Source organism: Vidua macroura, chromosome 13 (genome assembly GCF_024509145.1).
Source record: "Vidua macroura isolate BioBank_ID:100142 chromosome 13, ASM2450914v1, whole genome shotgun sequence".
Taxonomy (NCBI): Eukaryota; Metazoa; Chordata; class Aves; order Passeriformes; family Viduidae; genus Vidua; species Vidua macroura.
Window position 1 is genome coordinate 9,670,025 of NC_071583.1, and position 16,925 is coordinate 9,686,949.

Consider the following 16,925-nt stretch of genomic DNA (forward strand, 5'->3'; position numbering starts at 1 on the left):
TCTTGTGTTAATGTCTTTAACTTCTTTTGAAGAATTAGTAAGATGAGCTGTAGAAAGACAGACTGGATGAAGCTGTGATGTGATGGCTGGAAAAAGGTACTTGTCTTACTTGGATAGTGATCAGTTGTCACTATCCACAAACAGATTGAGTGAGGTTCCCCTGGCATCTTTGAGGGTCTGGTAAAAGTCAACCTTTATTTTAATAACCTCCTGAAGAGAAAGAGAATATGCTCATTAATTTTTTAAGATGGCAGCAAGTTGAAAGATGTTACAAAAACACTGGTGAGGAGAGCAAGGACTTGATCTTTTGAGACATCCTTAGGAAAATTCTCTGATTCCCATGACTTTATAGGAAAAGCAAGGTATGGAGGATACATGAAGACTGCATTTGTTCCTTGTATAAATTATAACTTATTTTTTTTAGAATAAAGGGTGATGAAGGGAGAAAGCACTTCTGTGCTGCTTGGCAATGCAGCCATCAAGAGAAGAAAGTCACTGAAATTGGTTTTACCTAGTAATTTGTTTTGAAACTGTACTTATCCTTTAAAGGTTTAAATTTAGACCTGAGCTATTTGTGCCTTCTTTGCCACCCTTTTTTTGGAAATTCTGATTATTTTCCATGTTTACAGTTCCATAGGAGCCACATACTCATCTGAATCTGGAATTTAAACACTTGTCTTTGGTGTGCACGGGGTGGTTTTTTTTTAGGTTGATGTTGGTTTTTTTATGAGAGGGTTTTTGGTGGCTCTTTTGGTGGTGATTTTTTGTGTGTTTTGGTTTTTTTCTTTTTTTTTTCCCCCAGAAGCTTAACATATTTTAAAATAGGACATATCCCCAAATCCACTTGTGAGAGCAACTTACCATTTTTCATCTTCATAAAAAGCTTAGCTGTCATTTTTCTTACTGTTGTTTTTCAAAGTGAAAGAAAGTATCATACAAAATTCTACTATTTCCATAATACTACCTGTGATGATATAAATATAACTGAGCCACTTCCCATTTTGCCCCATCTATTTCTCATCAGGAAAACATTTAATCCTAACTCTTGCTCACCCAACTTGTGTGTACTATTCTGCTGCATATTGATATGAAGCTGTCTGTGTAAAATTAATTTGAGAAATTGGGCTTTCAGAGTTTTTTTTTTTTTTTTTTTTTTTTTTTTTTTTTTTTTTTTTTTGTTTTGTTTTTTTGTTTTTTTGTTTTTTTTTTTGGTCACTAAATAGAAAGCAAAGAATTTTGTGTGGCTTTTCTTTTCCCTTAGGGAAAAAAAATCTTTCTTTACAAAAATACCTTCCTTGTAAAAGTGCCAACATGGTTTTTCCAGGAATAATTTCTGTATGTGGTTGGTATAAAATCAGAAGTACCTAAGAAATACCTGCCCTGATTGTAACTGAAGTATGTGAGGACAGCTTTTCTGATGCATCCAGGTTGTGCATGGTTTGAAGGAGGAATTGATGTTATGTGTTTGTGCTTATTTGTCTGGTTGGGTTTTTCTCTGTATGTGGATGTGTGTTTTAAAACCTTGCCTGCAGACATCTGTGTTTGCAGAAGCAGCTGTCACTTGAAGGAAAGACTGTCTCCTTGTCTGCTGTGCCTGATGTAGTCATAATCTTACTGTTACCAGTGCCAAAATTATTGGCAGCAGTGTGATTAGATGGAGGCCAATGAAGGTGCAAGCAGTGCAGTGTACCTTGCTCTCTTTGGTGTGCTCATCCCTGTGGACAGGAGGGTGCTGGTGTGGGTCTGCCAGGTGTTTCTGCAAACACCTCTCCAGTTTCTCCCCCATCTTGCCTTGAATTCCCATTCTCCAGGATTATTCCAGCTGCTACAAGAAGCTCATATAATAAGCTAGGAGCGTCTGCTTTACCAGCTCTCCCCAATGTTAGTAAAACCCCTTTTTTCTTTAATTTTCAGTGTCTGGTGGTTACAGGCTCTCAAATTAGTTTAGAGAGCTTGTGCTATGTGTGGAGCTGAAGCAGGGCAGGGGAAGCAATGCTCCTGGAGGGGAAGGGTGAGGGCTTGGCCAGGGCTCTGCTCTGGGCATAGAGTTTCCCCATCTCTAAATCCCCTGGAATACAAATCTCTGTGGTATGGAACAAGGAACTTTTAGTAAAGTCTTCTGGTGTAAGTATATTAGATCCTATAGAATTGCATTATTCAGGCTGTAGTCTTGCATTTGCATGTAGAGCTGAACAGATCTGTTCCTTCTTCCCAGCCTACTGAGTCCTCTGGGAGGCTGCTGCTTTTCCCTCTCCCAATAACTGACAGTGGGGTGTATATATAAAATTATATGTAATGGTCACATTAAAGCACTTCTGTGAGCAGCTTAAGTGTTACCTGCCATCTTTTCCCAGTGGTGCAGTGCTGGTGTGGGCACTGCATTGCCTGTGTGAGTACTGCCAGATTTCAGCTGAAATCCTCCCTCTCTGCCAACAGTGACGGCTGCCATCACAATCTTTATTTCAAGGGACACAACAAGCATAAATGTATCTCTGTTTTAACCACCTGCACCCTGGAATGCCGTTGCTACTACAGCTCTCTCTGCATGCAGCTGCTGTTCAAGTGGTGGCATGGTCATGGGCTGAGATGTCCTGAGTTTCTCTAGCCTGAAGGAGGAGCTGCCACTGAAAAACTCACAATGCAATTCCAGAATGACAGTGCTTACCTGCAGGTATTTGTGTGAGACAGATAAATATCAGTGCTGGCCAAGGAGAAGAGACCACAGCAAATGAGATGAGCAGAAGTACCGGTGCTGATCCTCTTGGCCAGGATCAGAAGCTGCACAAGGCAAAATGCCATTGTCAGTGAGCATCGAGGGAAATCCCAAGACATCTGGAGGAGGAATGCTAAAATGCTTCTGGAGGAGAAAGACTGACAGATGGACTTAAGGGCAAAGCACTTGTAAGAGCTCCTGAGCAGAGAGAAACTCAGAAGCTGAACCTGGTGGAGGGATGTGAGGTCAATTTAGGCACCTTTGTTCTGTGAATCCCTAACTCCCCTCACCTCCATCCTGAACACCTGCAGCAGGGAGCCTCTGGAAGCTGTCATTTTACATTATCTATATGAGTAGGCTGTTTCAGGCAAAGCACCAGAAATCCATTAAAAAAAAAAAGGGAATAGTAAAGCATCTTCAAACTGCTCCAAATTCTGCCTCTGCAGAGGATACATTTTCCAGCAGCAGAAATCACTGCATTGTAAAAAGCAAAGCAACTAGGGGAGCACCTGAGTACTGAAATAAACTCTGAAATGCAAAATAAATCCTTGCAAGCACCTCAGCAACAGCTCATTTAGTCATTTAGTTTTCTTTTGCAGCAAACTACTTAAGTCTGCTAGGAAGATTTTGGTGTAAAAAGATGGAATAACAGTTTGAGGCTGTTTGAATTGTCTGGGAGACTGAGCAGTGCAATGTGTCTCTCTTGACGTGGAGTTGCAAGGAGTTCTCGAAGCCTTTGTCCCTCTTGTGCCCTGGTGCCACCTTAGTCTCATTTTCCAGTGGGTGTTCCAGTCCTCCCTGTCCACAGTCTCTAACCCATCACAGGAGCATTTGTCATCTGAGGTCAGTACCAGAGCACAGCAGCCCACCCTGCATGGATCAAGCCTTTGCCTGTCCAGAGCCACTGTGACTCGAGAGCTGCCAGCCAGATTGTCTCACTCATCTGCTGTGCACTTTAGGTATTTAGCAGGTCACAGTGGGCTTGAAAGCTCACCTATCTTCTCCTCTTGGCATGGTGATGCTGGAGTATCTAATGTGACTCACTTCATGTTATTATCAAGGTTGATATGGACCTCTTCTGGGGAGTTTTCTTCATTTTTATGACTTCTTGTCTGCTAAGACCTTATGCCATCTTTCTTGATGTCCCAAACCTCTGATGGACATTGTGTCCTGGAAAAAGAGGCTGTATAGCTTTCTCTAGAGCTTCAAGGCTGTGTTTTACAGAAATAAGGCAATAGAAGACCAAGTCTGGATGGAATGCAAGAAGATAAATGCAAACTTCTGGCTTTATCTTATGATGAAAAGGTGTGGGAGTACCTTTTAGAAATATTGTTACAGCTTGATAGTTTGATTTTGTAAAAGTGATGATTTAGTTATTCTGGCCTCCAAAATGGACTGCCCTGCCTTCTTACCCAAATAAGAATTGTAAAATTATTAAGCTGTTGAGAAATACAGTTACAGCTCAGGTCAGATCACAGCAGAAAAGAAATGTATAGGATTGTCCTTGTATCTGACTGTTGAACATCATCAGCCAGCCTGAACTTGTCTGTGATGCCTTAAATTTTTAGCTTTTATATTTTCCAGCTCCTGTACTGCACTAGTGTATAACTCTGAACTTCATATAGTGTTAGTAGGCTCTCTTCACATTTTGGCCAGACAAAACAATCCTTCTGGGCCTGAGAACCAAGGACACCCTCTACCTCAGGCCCTGAACAGTATAAAAAATGTGAATTGGGAGGGAGCAAACTGGGAGAATGACTTCATTACCTGAAGGTGTAATTGGAGAATTAACCCCTGATATGCAAATAGACCAAACTTATATCTGTCTGAAAAACTTGTGACCATTGTCCATCTTGGGTGCAGCCTCTGCGAGGCTTTGCACTGCCCAAGGTGTCTCTATTGAAGGCCTTTAAAAAATACCCACTTTATTCTCTGACTCTGCCCAGCCTCTGTTCTAGGTAGCCACTCCAAGGCATCATCTGGACCTGAGTTCTCTGCCACCCTTTGATAACACTTTCCACCTTAGAGGGGAATTTTTTTTTGTGCAAGGTTATAAGATGCCACATGGACGATCATCTTTATAGCTCATCACACACAGGTAGCTACAGTGCTGTCAGTTTTCATTTGCTGTCAGCATCATTTACTTCTTGGGTTTTTTTTAATATTTCCCCAACAATTCATACTAAGCAGATGGTTGGAGGCTCTCCTTGCTGGCAAGCTGCAAGTGAAACTGCTGTTGGATGGGATTTGCTTGCCTAATTTTGCCTGTCTGCCCCCCTTCCTCTTTGTGGAAGGGAAGCCAGTGGTTTATCTCCTTTTGCCCCATCTAGATACCTGGGGTATCCATGGGCAGCGTGTCTGCAGGGTCTGCTTCCCCCTTTGCCTGTGGAGGGGAGCTGGGGTGACCACCTGAGGTGGAGGCACCCTCACTGCCAGGTCTGGAGCTCTGGCCAGGCATGGTTGGTAGTAAGTGATGGGTGGAACAGATAGGCCAAGCCCCCTATAAGACTAATTTGTTTTAATGAGGCAGGTGAAGATGTCCAGAGAGGCTGTGTGTCCCCAGCCAGGAGTCCCCTTTGCTGACTTTGAGGCAGAAGAGAATGAAACTAAAGTGAATAAAGGTGAAATTTAAGTTTTTCTTCAGTGGAGGCTGTGATTAGTGATTCAGATATGCCAGTCAGTCCATTAAACATTAACCTTGCTTATCAAGTCCTGAGAGATCTCACTTCCAAAGCAGAAGGCCTGTGCTGGTGTCTAAGGGCGGAGAGAAAGGAAAGATGGAAACATTTGGTGTCCCAAGTTGGAGCAGTGTCTTGGCTGACTGGCAGATTGCCTCTTTCATCTTTGTTGGCCTACTCAAAAGACAGCTAGTTGGTTTAAATCACTTTTGTCCTGACTCTTAAAGATCTTCATTTAGGGTAGTTCCTTCTGCCCCCATTTCCTCCAGCATGCTGCAGGCATCAGTTTAATAGAAATAAAAATTGATTAGTGTGGTCCCTAGTGAAACTTTCATGGGTTTGGCAGCAACTGCAAATAATGTGTGTGCAGCTGTTTAGTGAAGGGGTGAGATGGCTGTTATTCCTCTTAAAAATTGATCAGTGCTATTCCTGGGTATTGATCTGAGCCTGCTGGGCAGAAGAGGAGCCAGCCCTGTCCAAGGGCACATGGATGGCACTTCTCGAGGAGGCTGGGAAAACAGTTCAATTTCTGGGGCAAGAAAACTTATTCTTCATCCCATCTTGTATTTTAACCTTTTTTCTCTAACAACTTTCCCTACAGTCATGCTTATGGGTTTGGGCTAAGGAGTCCCCAGTGTTTAGCACCTGGTGGAAGCTGTAAATGACACTGTGGCTGAACAGATCTAGCACATGTCAATGTTCTGTATTTGCTTAAGGGAAGCATATAGTGCATCTCCCAGACATAATTCCCACTGTAATGGATGCAGGCAGGATAACACTGCACCAAGGAGCTTTTCTTTAGCTCATTCCTGTATCCTATTTAGTTGGTTTGTTATAAATGGATTGATGAAAGTCTGTATTGGCTGACTGGGAAAAGCAGTGTGTCTTCAGGTGGCTCCAGTCCTTGTCATCCTTTCCTGTTGCTCTTCATTCACAAAAGGCCCAGTGCTTTGCTACTCCCCCCTCAGCAATGAAATGGGAAGGGCAGGCAAGCCGTGGTGGGGTGATGAGGACCTTGCCTGAGGAAGAAATGTGCCCACAAACCAGAACCAGTCCCTCTGCACTGGTATATGGCATCAAATGCTATCATACAGGAGGAGGTCAGAAGGGATGCCCAGTAAACAGCCACCTCTCTCAGGTATTTCCCTTCCTTGTCACCTCTGTCCTCTCCTGAAAGCTGAGCTTGGCTTTTCCTTTGTAATAAAAGCTGATTAGGGGAACAAGACATCAGGGAGGGTTTTCAAGTCCAGGTTGCTTGGTATACAGCCAGGTATCCACAGGCTACTGTGGATATGTACATGCTGCACATTCCCTTTGCTGAGCACACTGTGGCTGCAGAGTCTCTCCTCTCAAGAGGTGCTGGCTTTTGGGAGCCTTTAGCTGGATGCTTATCACAGATACTGCCAGGCTGAGCCAGGGACTGACCCTAAAGCACTGTGTGCAATAACAGTGTGATCTCTCCATCTTATGTTGGAAATCTGTGACCAAGCACTGAAAAGCAGCGGAGTTTGGGCTGGTGGGTTGTTGCTATTATTGGTTTGTTTGGATTTTTTGGTTTTGGGTTGGTTTTTCTTTTGTTGTTGTTTTTTGGTTGGTTGGTTGTTTTTGTTTTTCAGCTTGTAACCTATAGCTTTAATCCATCTTGAAATGAAGAGTGAATTCATTTCTGTGTTTTTTTTTTTTTTTTTTTTTTTTTTTTTTTTTATGCCCCAGGGAAGCCTGTGTGTGAAAGGAGAAGGTTAGAGAGCTTAGGAGTTTGTTGCATGGAATTAGCTGGAAGGCAGATGGGGACCTTTTTAATCCTTTGGTAGTATACTGAGTCTCTGTAAGGGTAGTAGGTTTGTCTGTGTTAGTGATTTTTCAGGGAAATATATCTGAAAATGGACCCATCCATGAGGAGAAACAAGCTCTGTCATGCACCCAGCTGCTCCTGCATGTTCAGTAGCAAGAGGACCACAATTTTTGCTGCTGTGCTACCTCAAACAAAGTTCATGGTGCCTTTCCTCATGGATGCCCTGCCAATGGCCAGGATGTTCTGGTGCTGGACATGTTGCTTAGTAAGGGTTACTTCTGAATTGTAGGAAGTGTGGTTCCAAGTAGGCTGGGCTGTAGTGTTTCTGAGCTCACTGGTGGAGGTGCTCAGCTCTGCATGGGTGCTGGCTGGGGCTGGGACAGTGCCCAGGGTTTTGACATGTGAGTGCAGTGCCTGCCTCAGGGGCTGGCTTGCCCTGCTGGGTGCATGTGTTGGTGCCTGTCATTTATTAAGGGCTTGTCCTTCAGCCCTGTGCCACTGACTCCCTTCTGAAGGGATTAATGTGGCAGGAAGGGATGCCTTTGGGCTTGTGATTGAGATTTGTTGCTGTGAGCCAACAAATGAAAAACCTCACTGGAACTGGAGAAAGTAAGACTGAATAGAATTTGCTAACAGAGCATTCACTTTGCAGCCAAGATTATCTGTTGAGGACAGTGCAAGCCAAATGTCCCAGGATAAAGGACCCAGTAATGGACCATGCTGAAGGGGCAGCAGCCTTGAAGGGAGGGTCAGTGCTGGTGCTTCCCATCCTTAGTATGGTATGGAAGCAGTTTTTCATTGCTGTTTGGTACCTCCTGCAGAAGGCTGCAGCAAATTAATCCTTGCTATTCTCTTGGGGGTTTAATGACTGTTAATAATTAGTTTCCCTCTTTTCAGTTTTTTTGGGTGTATGGTGGAGTTTTTTTTTTTTTTTTCACAAATCTTAGTCCCTTGGCGCCTTCACATCCTGTCGAAGATTATTTAATAACATACAAATATCTGCACAGAACAGGGCTGCTGGCTTTTGGGTGATGACTGTATTAGCTGTGCTGCTGACAGCTCCTTGCATTTTGTGCTGGAGGAACACTTAAACAATGAAATAAGCCCCTGGGGAAAGAGGTAGGAAGTTGCTGTTTGATATTTAAGGCTTGATTGCACAAGGAGGGCATGAAAAAATCAAGCCCCTTGGGAAGGTGGCAGGCACAAGTCCCACACAGAAAAGGATGCTGAAGATGCCTGGATCGTGTGCTGGCTGCCCCTATCACTCTGCTGGGTGCTTTTGCAGTGACTGTGAGCATGAACCCTGGGTGACACTGCAGGAATGAAATTGCTGTTAATTGTAGCAGTCTGGTCCTCTGGTTGTGGCTTGCAGGATTTCCCAAGAGATTTGCTTTACTAGATCAGGCTTCTGGGGTGTTAAACACAATAACCCATGTTGTTGTAGGTGGTATCTGAAATAGCTAATCTAGTTATGTCAAGATACATACTGTGTTCATCTGTTCAACCTCTTATTTGGACCAGAGGGTGATGGTCACTCCATTCCAGGAAACATATTTCAGAATTAGTGAGTATTCAGAGGATGGAAGAATTAATGACATGCTAAAGCTTTTCTGATCTGAAAGAGAGAAAAGACAGGGAACCTACCCCAAAGAAAGAGATAAATAAGAAAAGGTACAGATAAATGTGTACCACAATGTCCAGTCTGGGAAAGAACAAATTGGAGTGTTCAGTTATTCTATTTTTGGTCCCTTGTTTTAGTCCTTGATGCCCATGAGCTGAGATGTGATGCTACACAGAGCTGCCACCAGCCTGTTCAGTGCAGTGATCATCCCCTGCTCTTTGAGGGTGAGCTGTTTGCAGTAACAGAGATGCTAAGAAATGGCATTGCTATATATAGCAACAGAGCATTTCTGTGCACGGTGTCATCTTTGTCTTTCCCCGTTTAATGATATCTGTAATGAAGAAGGAAGGATAGAGCTTTTTGCTCCAAATAGGGAAGAAGGCCTGGATAGCTTCCTCCATCAGCAGCATCAAAGGCCTTCATCCTTCACAGCCTGGTAAATATTCCATGAAAATCAGTGCAATGGCTTCAGGTGATAGACGTGTGTCAGCAGGCCAAGCCTGGCCTCTGTGGCTGAGAGGTTCACAGTGTTCAGTCCATGCCTGGGCCCCTGTCTCATACATCCCTTAGATCACCCACAGACAGAAAACAACTTCTGTACTCTGTTTTCCCTACTTAGGTAGGATTTTTTTTTTTTATGCATGGAGTTAAATGAATGTCTTCCTAGGAGAGGAAAAGACATCAGGATAAGTAAGGAGTATGCTGCAAAACAAACATTATTGGGAGTACCTTCCTAGGAGTGACAGGCTTGTCATTCCTGAGCATTTGTATTGACAAAAGACCCAGCTACTGAGCCATGCTGTGTGTAGCTAAAAGGTGCATCATTGCTGCTGTCTTTGTGCACACCTGATCTTACACAGTGTGACCAGAGACAGAAATAACATTTTAGTGGTAAATTAATTTCAGAATTTCCAGGTATTAGTTTTATTGTAGATTATAAAATAAAAAAAACTCATAGAAAAGTAAAATATGAAAGCATGACTTCTACTATAAATATGTGTGTAAATACTAGAATTCAGGCATTCATTATGTTTAAACTGAACTGAATCTACCCAGCATTGTGAGTATAATTTCTAACATTGCTTGCTTCCCAGTACTTCTGCTGTGTCCTATTAACAACAAATTTTTCAAAGCAGTGGGATGCATCTTATAGGTAGGATGTGGGGAGCTGGAGAGATTTGTCCAGGTTACAAAGCTGTAACAGGACTAGATTTTTGATGGTTTAGTAGACCACATGGTCTTCCTTGCAGGGATGAGAGACCCCCCTTTACAGCCAGAAGTTTTGCAGCTTCTGGGATTTTTGTGCAAGAAGGTTTTACTTTTTTTATGATCTGGGGACATGTTTTGGCTGGAGTAGTTTGAGGTGGTGTGGAAACACATTCTTTTCTAAATTGCTGTTCTCAGGCTGTGAGTTTTCTTTTTCTTCCCTTCTACAGAGCTTGGGCTTGGAAATGTCTCCTCACTGAAATAAAAAGTGATCTTGAAACTTTATGGCAGGCTCATCATTTCTCAGCGTATGACTGCTGTAATAGTCATCAAAGCACTAAAGAAACTGTGGCAGCTTTACTTTACTTTAACTCCTACTAGTCACTGAACTGTAATCCTAGTTTTACAGCAGTATAAAAAGTGTTATTAAGCTGATCATAAATCACTTGGTTTGCTGGGAAAGCTGTTGGACTATTCTGGTCCCACAGAAGAGGTGCTTGGTTTGTGATGACAAGTTTAAATGCAGCTGTGAAAAAAATAACCCAGTGCAGTGCAAGCAAGATGTTGGTATTGGCTGGGAGGGGTCAGTCCTGGCAAACCTGGAGCTGAAGAGAAGCAATTTAATCAAAGTGGATGTGTTTATGAGTCTTTGCTGGGCTTTACTCTTTTTCAGTGTCTTTTGGGATGACTTCTGCCAGGAATGGGGTAACTCACCTGGTGCTGCCTGCATGGAGCAGTGTGCTTCAGTCACACTGGATTTTTCCATGTACAAAACTGCATTTCTAGCCTCCTATCACTCTACTCTTGGTACACAATAGGATGTTTCAGATGCACACTGAAGATTTGCAGAGTTCACTGAATCTCCTGGAGCCACTGCAGCAGACTGAGCAGTGCTGTGCAACTTGTCTGCAACAGGACTGTCTTATCTGTCACCTGTGTGTGACCCCTTTAGTACTGAGAATTTCAGTGCTAAAAGCTACCAATTAGACAAATGGTATGTTCAGAGCTGGCAATTAATTTGAATTAGATGATTTTATCCTCACAAATTCACAGCCTTTTAAAATTGTCTTAACAAATACCAGTGTTCTCCCCATTCAGCCTTCTGCTGTACAGGGGATGATTTGTGATCTCCATCCTGTGTGCCTGGCCCAGAAATGGCAGCTGCTTGCTGAATTCTTTTGGGCAAACATGTCTGAAGATCATGAATTAAGTAAATCATATGTGGATTAAAATAACATGCCAGCTCCAGGATGTGGAGGAAAAGGAGGGTTTTGGGGTTTTTTCCCCTCACAGCTCAAGTCTATTAGACAGGGCTGCTGGAGCACTAGACACTTTGCTTTCATCCCAGTTCATCTTTCTCTGTGCCTGAGATACTTGGCTTCATTTAAAATGGGTCTTCAAATCGGTTTTTGCTAAATTGCTGCAAAATCCTGTGTGGATGCTCTTCAGTTGATTTAATCTTGGTTTATGTTGATTTAGTTTCTTGCCAACTTTTGCTAAATCCATTTGAGGCAGAGTTAAATCAACTTATGAGTGTCCTTGCAATTTAATTAAGTCAACTGATGTAGCTAATGTAACTGATTGTAATTAAACGCAAGCAGCTTTTATATAAAGACAAGTCCTGAGGGGGTTCAGGAAATCCCATCTCATGTTCCCATTAGCCCCTACATGGAGTTTGCTCACAGTTTACCATCTCTGCCTCTTATCCTTGTCCCAGAGCAGAACTTTGCTGTGTTGGGCTGTGCCTTGTGTTTACAATAAACTCCATCCCTGGTGGTGAAGTTTCATGGCTCTGTCCCACTGCTGCCATCCCTTCCTTGGGTGACCTGTGCCCACAGCCTGGTGGGGAATGGCACTGGCTTGCTTGCTGCCCTAGATAAATAGTAACCTGCTCAGGTGGTTGTTATGAAGTCAGTCATTATGAATTCAGTCATTCTGAATACTGACTTTTGCCTAGGAATGCATTGCTTTTTCTTGTTCTAAGCCTCGAACGGGAGGCAGTGGTCTGTAATGACATAATCTTCCAAAAAACATCCAGGTCCCATGCCCCAAGGGCTGCTTATTGATCTCCAGCAAGGAGTCTTGCCATTTAAGTGAGCAAAGATCCTGTGTTAACATGAATTTCTGTGGTTTTGAGTGATAGAAGAGAGGACGAGATGGGAGAGCAGCCAGGGCAGGCTGTAGCATCCTTTCCCCCTGACCCTGCTGGCATTGCATGGACTAACTGCAGTGACAGCAGCAAAGACAAGGAGTTTCTTGTTCCACCCCCTTCTACTAATGTTCCCAAAAGTCTGGGTAGCAGAGGATGAGTAAGGGAGGCACCATTTATGACCATGCAAGCTTTTAATTTTCCTGCTCTGTTTCGAGCTCAGTTCCCATATTAAGAAAACATGAATAGCCTCTGATGACAGTTTCATGCTCTGTTTACAGCCTTCCCAATGGGAGCACTCTCTCAATGAGCTGAGGGACCATGTGCAGATGTGCCACTCAGCGACAAGCCCACAAACAGAGAGAGAAGCCCACAGGAACTTGTGGGGCTGTTCATGCCCTGGTACTCAAGGCTGATCCTGTGAGCCCCTAAAAGGAGGTTGCTCACAGTTTCCTATCTCTGCTTCTGATCCTTGTCTTTAAGGGACTTCAGAAATCATCTTTGGGCCCTCAGGACCCAGACTGGGCTTTTGCACAACCTTTGCTGCCAGATACGTGTGTGATGGAGATTCTTTTTCAAAGGGCATCAAACCTTCATGGGGTCCACCTTGCCAAGGGCTTCTAGGGTCTTTTTTCCCTCTGTCATCTACCTCTTCTTTCAGCCTGGAGCAACCCATAACCTTTATTGTGCCCTATTATCTCTCTTTGCAGCTGTGTCATGCCTGCAAAAGCAGTGGGAGAGTGTCACTTGGGCTCAGTGAGCTGAGCAAAGTCATTGGCCCGAGAGGCAACAAAAGAGGAAAGTGGCCAAGGAGAAACCCCACGTGCAGGGAGTTCTGAGGTGCATCCATGGCCAAGGAATAGGAGCTCTGATCAGGTGCTGAGGTGGGAGCCAGCAGAACTTCAAGAGCATCAATGGGAGGGGATTTGTGGACATAAAGGGAAGTGACTGGCTTAAAAAAAAAAAACCACAAAAATTTCTTTGTGTGATTATTTGTAGAGGGATGTGGTGGACATGCCCAAACCACCTTTTATAGGATGGAGTTACTGGTGGAAACAGAGGTCTGAGGTCATCTTAAAACAGCTGATTGTAATAATGTCTGAAGACTGGTAAGCTCCACATCTCAGAGCAGTGTGCCAGAAGAGACAGGGCAGCCTTTGGCTGACATATTTCAACAAGGTGTTGGAACTGGGCCAGGCTGGATGGCTGAAGTGAAGCTGACAGCTTGCAGAATAGCTGAGGGAAGCTGAGCAAGGAAGAGTTGAAGCAATGAACCAGCAGGCACGAGGCTACCGAAAGCCTTTGGGAGTGAGGGAGGGAAGGTACCCTGAAAGACACTGAAGGAAAAAGTGACTATGATACAGTCTTCCTCAATCTGTGGGAGTTGAGCAGGGAAAAAGAAGTCTTAAGGGACAGCTCAGATGTTTGTCTGGATGTTAGGTGGAGCAGATAAAACAATTTGCACCTAAAAATAGATTTTGCTTCTGGAAATGCTATAGCAAAGAATGAGTGAATTCAAAACACTGAATTTTGTTCATTTGTTAAAAATCCAATTTGGCGTGCTCCGCTCACCCTTAAAATGCATTTAGATTTTTAATGAGTGAAAAAATTTGGAAAGTGATTTTGATTATTTTGATGCTGTTGAAAGAGAAGTACTTGTAGAGAAGTTAATGAAGGAGAGAATAAAAGGATATTTATAATGTTCTCAGCCCTGCCTCTAGCACCAGGGAGTGTTTTTGTAGAGCAGGATCACAAGTGTGTTGCCAACCACCATCAAGGCAGAGGAAGGAAGCAGAACAGAGATGGTGTGGCACGAGAGGAGCGCGTGCTACGTGCAGTATGTACCTGTGTGAGGTGTATGTAGCCACCTATATGCAAGTCAAAAGTCCACTTAAATGAGTATGGAAAGCTCACATCCTTTTGCTCTCCTCAAAACCATTCTACCAGAGAACTCCTGCTGGAAAATACAGAAGGATAAAAAAAATTAAATACTGCACCAGCAGTAGTTACTTTATGCTTCGTTTTTCCCATGAAGGCTCTCCTGGGAAAAAGGCATTCCTGTGGCCTTGCAGTCAGATTTAATGACAACACATTAGCAAATCCAAGAGGACTGATTGGTTTGAACATCTTGCAGGCTCTGTCAGCACTGGAGCTGGGCTGCAGCCTGGCCATGGGGGTGTGTGTCTGTCAGTAGGAGCTGTGAGCATCCTGCTGCCTGCCTTAACCAGGGTCTCCTGCTTCCCTGGCCCCAGGGTGGCAGGTGGGTGACTGTGGCAGCATTTCTCACCTCCCTGTTGAAATGAGAATTGCCAGCAGCTGCTGCAGCTGCTGTTTAACTTCAGGCCTGAAGACTGGCCATGAAAGATGGCTTCCCCAGCTGGGGCTGCTGCCAAAGGAGGGTTAATTTTGCATCCCACGGGGGTTGTGGAACTGGTGAGACTTGTATCAGGGGATGTCATTGCTTGGGGGAGAGATGACCCTGCAGGACATGAGACACACAGAAGTAGCAGGTGGAGGTGCAGAGGTGGGGGCTGCCAGGGTTTTATTGCTCCCACCACTCCAGCTTGGTGCTGGGCAGCCTCACTCATCTCACACCTGGGGCCCAGGTAGCACTGGGGAAAGGAGTTTAGTAGGACCTTCCAGTCCATAGGTGCTTTATGTTGGTTGGCTTATTCTGCAAAGTCAATAGCTGTTGATTGCTGGCTGTTGGTGCAAAGTAAAACTGAAACGTCACGTTTTTGTGATTTTAGATTTACCTCTTAGAAAAGAAGACAAAAAGTGATTTGGTAGTACTATAAATTTTATATTTTCATGCTGGTAATAGGAGGGAAGTGAAGCCAGGGCACTGTTGTCCCTTAGGCTTTCCCTTTTCGATAGCAGGTCCTGTCATGCTGACCCATGGAGGAAACCAAACCACTGAGTCACGTCTGGAACTGTTGCATTTGGCTCGTGGTCTGTGGGGTGGTTTTTAGGTATGTGATAGCACTTGGGTTTAGCAACTCTTTAAGGAACATGCAACTGTTGTTCACTTCTCTATCCCCTCCAATCACCACTGTTGCTCAGGATTTATATCAATCCACAAAGAGGTTGAAACAAAACACAGCAAGGCAGGAATAAGCATAGGAATTAGCTGTGAGGTAACCTAATAACTGTTTGATAGAAGAGGAACTCACTCGTGACCCAAATTAGAAATAAAATTAAAACAATTCTTCAAATGTCTTTTCTTTCTACTTTTCTCTTCTCCTCTAGGAGTTGAAATGAGAGAGGATATGACAAAATACTGAGCTGGAGCCTGCTTTCTTTGCTGAGTCTGGCTGTGCTGTAATCCTAACTGCTTGTGGCTGAGCAGGGTTTGAGGGATCACAGCCCAGGGATTTTTGATTTGCTCTTTACAGAGATTCATGTGTGAATGAAGCATCCCTTGTTGTGTGACTCTCAACTGGCCTTTTGTGAAATTATGTGTATTTTTAGCAAGACTCTCTGCTTCCTAGTCCATTCTTGGGCCAAAAAAAAATTGTTTTTCTCAGTTAACAGATAAACCTTTTTGGCATGACTGGGTTTTGTTGTGTGAGCAGTATTTCAAGTCCTTGCTTGCAGAAGTTTAGCCAGCATGGTTCTGATACGGGCTGGAGTCTTGGCTCTGGGCTGCATGTGACCAGCAGAGATGGTGACAAACCCTCTAAATAGAAAACTTCTGTGCTTACTGTTGGAAAGCTTCTTCAAGCTACCCTCTCCTTTTTTGAGGCTAATGAACTTCAGACCTTGTTGACTAGCACATTGATTTCTAAATCCCATTGGAGATGTCTTATGCAAAGACTATACCTCTTGAGGTGTACAGTGACACGGAGGACATTCCCAAGGGAGCACCATCCTCCCTAGTTCATTGGACATGGCTTTTCTCTTAAGGTGGTCCTTGCAACATGCTCTGTCACACAGGCAGTGCTCTGAATTGAATTTTATTACTGTTTTATTGGTCCCAGAGAAGAGCAGAGGGAAATTCTGCAGGTCACAAGGAAAAGTGGAGGCAGTTTAGCCACAAGAAGTGTTTGGTGTGGTGTGAAGTTACTGCACAGAAGCACCTGTTTTTAATTAATCTGTTGAACCAATTTGGTTCTAACAAACTAATTCCATTAACAGGCTAAGCAGAATAATGACAGGCACAGCTGCTATAATTCCTTGTTACGCTTCTAGTTAAAACACAATCCTCTTTGTATCAAGTAACACAAATCTAACGTTTTCATTATGAGATCTTTGGTAGTTGGGCACAATCAAATGTTTCACATGTGTTTTCATAATTTTACCCCTCCCTACTATACGAACAAAGTGTGGAAATGATGAGGTGATTTCTCCCCAGAGAAACAGAGCTAATTGGTGCATTAATGTTCCTGAGATAAATCAAATTGAAATTCCCTGCTATGCTTAGCTATAGGGTAGACTTTCATATTAGTTTGAATGTTCTTTGGGATTATTTCAGTTGGTTTTTCAGTTTTGAGTTGGTTGCTCACTTGCCAACCAGACTTGTGTTCAAATGGTCAGTTGCTGTCTTCAGGGAACTCAAATGTGCTTGGAGTATGGTCTCACTACAAAGAAAAGATAGTGTCAGACCATCTAGCTCAGTTATCTGATCCCTGCTAGTACTAAAGGGTGGCCAGAGAAAAGAGGACAGTGTCAATGTGTACACTGGGTGCTCATTCCTTGTGCAGTCTGTCCCCTGCTCCTGCCTCATAGTCCTGGCTGGGTGTCCTGCTCCTTGAGAATTGACTGCA

General features: G+C 43.6%; 1 protein-coding gene across 2 annotated transcripts in view; it reads left to right on the plus strand.

The window, feature by feature from the left end:
• The window catches only part of GRIP2 (glutamate receptor interacting protein 2), a 256,470-nt gene that overhangs the window by 13,151 nt on the left and 226,394 nt on the right, over positions 1-16,925 (plus strand). The window lies entirely within an intron of this gene.